This window comes from Nannospalax galili, unplaced genomic scaffold, assembly GCF_000622305.1.
Source record: "Nannospalax galili isolate Female #2095 unplaced genomic scaffold, S.galili_v1.0 scaffold1496, whole genome shotgun sequence".
NCBI lineage: Eukaryota > Metazoa > Chordata > Mammalia > Rodentia > Spalacidae > Nannospalax > Nannospalax galili.
The window spans coordinates 188,330-191,093 of record NW_008337179.1 but is presented as its reverse complement, the minus strand read 5'-3'; the positions used below and the strand labels follow the sequence as shown (position 1 = coordinate 191,093).

General features: G+C 45.0%; 1 pseudogene; it reads left to right on the top strand.

Moving 5' to 3' along the window:
* The first annotated feature begins 1,745 nt into the window (after positions 1 to 1,745).
* LOC103733466 lies at positions 1,746 to 2,439 on the top strand (annotated as a pseudogene).
* The last annotated feature ends 325 nt before the right edge of the window (positions 2,440 to 2,764 follow it).

Below are 2,764 nucleotides of genomic sequence, written 5' to 3'. Positions count from 1 at the left end.
TAGTAGAAAGAAGCAGCTCCCACAACACCCTGCCCTCTACTCTTCACTCTATTGTGGAACTGGTGTTGCTTCTCACACCAAAGGGAATGAAGTTCCATCAAGCAGTGGTCCCAGGTCTGGATGCTTCAGCCATGCAGAGCCCCATCAAGAAAAATCTACCAAGGAAGCTCCAGCATCAGTCCCCCTCAGTGGCAGCCTCAGCTACAGAAATCCACCTAAGTGGAAGCCAGGCCCTTGCTAGGACTGCCCACACTGAATCAGCTCAAGGAAGGAGGTCATGGAGGCCTGGCATTCAGTGCACCTCAGGACAATTCTAGATGGTCTCACTCCAGAGCATCCTGCCCGGCCCACCTGACACCTGGACTTTTCTCTTCCCAGCCTCCCTTCATCTCCTTTCTCTGCAGATTTTAGTACCTGATGAGCAATCTGTACCCCACAGTCTGCCACAGCATCTGTTTCTGTTACTAGAAATTTGGAGGAGTCCAATGGTAGAGTTGCCATATGTTACTGGGGAAGTTAAAGTCCTTTTTTGGGGCTCGTAGTCTTATTAATAAAAGATTTAACAATGGACTTAAAAGGAAGCTGGAAGACAATTTTATTAAGAGTTTTAAAGGAAAAGCCTCAGGTCAGGCAAGCTGTAAATCTCGGTAGCTGCCTGGTGAAGGAAGACGGAGAAGAGAAGAAGAAAAAACCATGCCATTTGAGGTAAGCCAGATGGAGGTCAGCTACTTGACAGATGAGCAGCCACAGAGCAGGAGGGGAGCTTGAGAGAAAGAATAAAGTGTGCTGGTTAGCTTCAGCTGTCTGGTTGACACAGCACAGTTATCTGAGGGAGTCTCAGTCGAGGATTGCTTTGATCAGATTGATTTGTGAGGCATTCTCTTAATTGCTAATTGACATAGGAGGGACCAGCCCATTGTGGGTAGAACCATCCCTATGCAGGGGTTGCTGGGACATGTAAGAAAGCTAACCAGAAGCTAGGGAACAAGCCTGTAAGCAGTGGCCCTCCAACGTTTCTGCTTCAAGTTCCTGCCTTGGCTTTCCTCACTGATGATAACTAGAGTCTTAAAGCCTTTCCTCCCCAAGCTGCTCTTGGTTCAAGTTTATCACAGCAACAGGAAAGCAAACTAGGGCAGTAAAGAAATTCAAAGTACCATAAAAAGTAGGCTTAGGCTCTGGTTCAAATCTGAAGGAAGGAAACAGAAAGGAAATAGCACACTGTTACTCAGAAAAGAGGACAGAGCCTCACGGTGGTTTATAAGGACAGCACCAGGGGTCAAGAATTCTGGGAAGGAAAACATTATTTAATTAAAGAGCTAACTGATCCTATCTCTTTAGTATGGTTTAAGGTGGCTCTATCTTCCTATGGGTGATCCTGCCTTTCTTAAGGGATGGTCCCTTACCAGTCAATATTTGACCTGCCCATCTGGGATGTTAGGGCTCCACTCAGGTCATAAACTTTATTCTCTTGAGCAGAAGAAAACACATTCCCCTTAAGTGGCACTTTAAAAAAAAACCCAGCCTGGACTAGGCCGGCCTCCCTCCGCAGGCCACAGGCTATGGAGGGGTGGCGTAGGCTGTGGCATTGCGGTTATTGTGCCCAGACAGCGACCTCGGTACGCGGGTGCGGCTGTTTTCCCTGCCTGGGCTCTGCGGCTGCGTGGAGGGGCCCCGCCGCACCCACCTTTCCCCTCCAGGACCCCACGCCAGCAGCAACCCTGAGCCGACAGCAGGAGCGACCGGCAATGGCGGCCTCAAAGGCCTCGCCCAGGCCCATCAAGGGAATCCTGAAGAACAAGAGCTCTGCGAGGCTCTGTGGCCTCAGCCGAGCAGCCCCGACAGAACGTGGAAGAGGAACTGAATAAAAAAATCCCAGAAGTGGGATGAAATGAACATCCTGGCAACATATCATCCTGCAGACAAGGACTATGGTTTAACGAAAATAGATGAACCAAACACTCCTTATCATAATATGATAGGTGATGATGAAGATGCCTAGAGTGATTCGGAAGCCAGTGAACCCATGACTCCAGGTATCTTAGCTAAGAAATTAGCTGCTGCTGAAGGCTGGGAGCCAAAGTTTCGAATTCGGGAACCAGAAAGCAGTGGGGAAGATAATGACCTCTCCCCTGAAGAGCAGGAAAAGAAGCCACAATTTGAAGAGAAAAGGAAGCTTCACTACAAGGACTGAATATTAGACTAGCTAGATAATTAATTTCAAAAGATCTACACGATGATGAGGAAGATGAAGAAATGTTAGAGACTGCAGATGGAGACAGCATGAATATTGAAGAATCAAATCAAGGATCTGCTACAACTGGCCAAATGGCAAAACAAATCAGCAAGTTCATAAAAAGAAATTTGTTCAACATTGCAGTCAGTTGTCAAATACAAACCTTGTTACTACAGACATTGCTTCTCATTCTCTACAATTCATGACTTAAGTACCAAATACACATCAATTATTATATATTGCCAAGAATTAAATAATAAGACTGATTAGACTAAAAATGCCTAATTAATGCATATATTCTTGTGCCTCATACTTCACCACAAATACAATGTAATGTCATTAGTCCAAAACTGCTTTACTTTTGTTAAGAACACTGGATAATTTGTATAAGATATTATGTAGCTTTTTATGCTTTAGAGATTAAATAATGTCTGGGGGGTTAATTTATTTTTGCCACTTCTAGATATAGCACCTCTTATAAAAGTTTGTTGAGGTAGGGTTGGTTATTATTATTATTATTTTTTTTTGTCG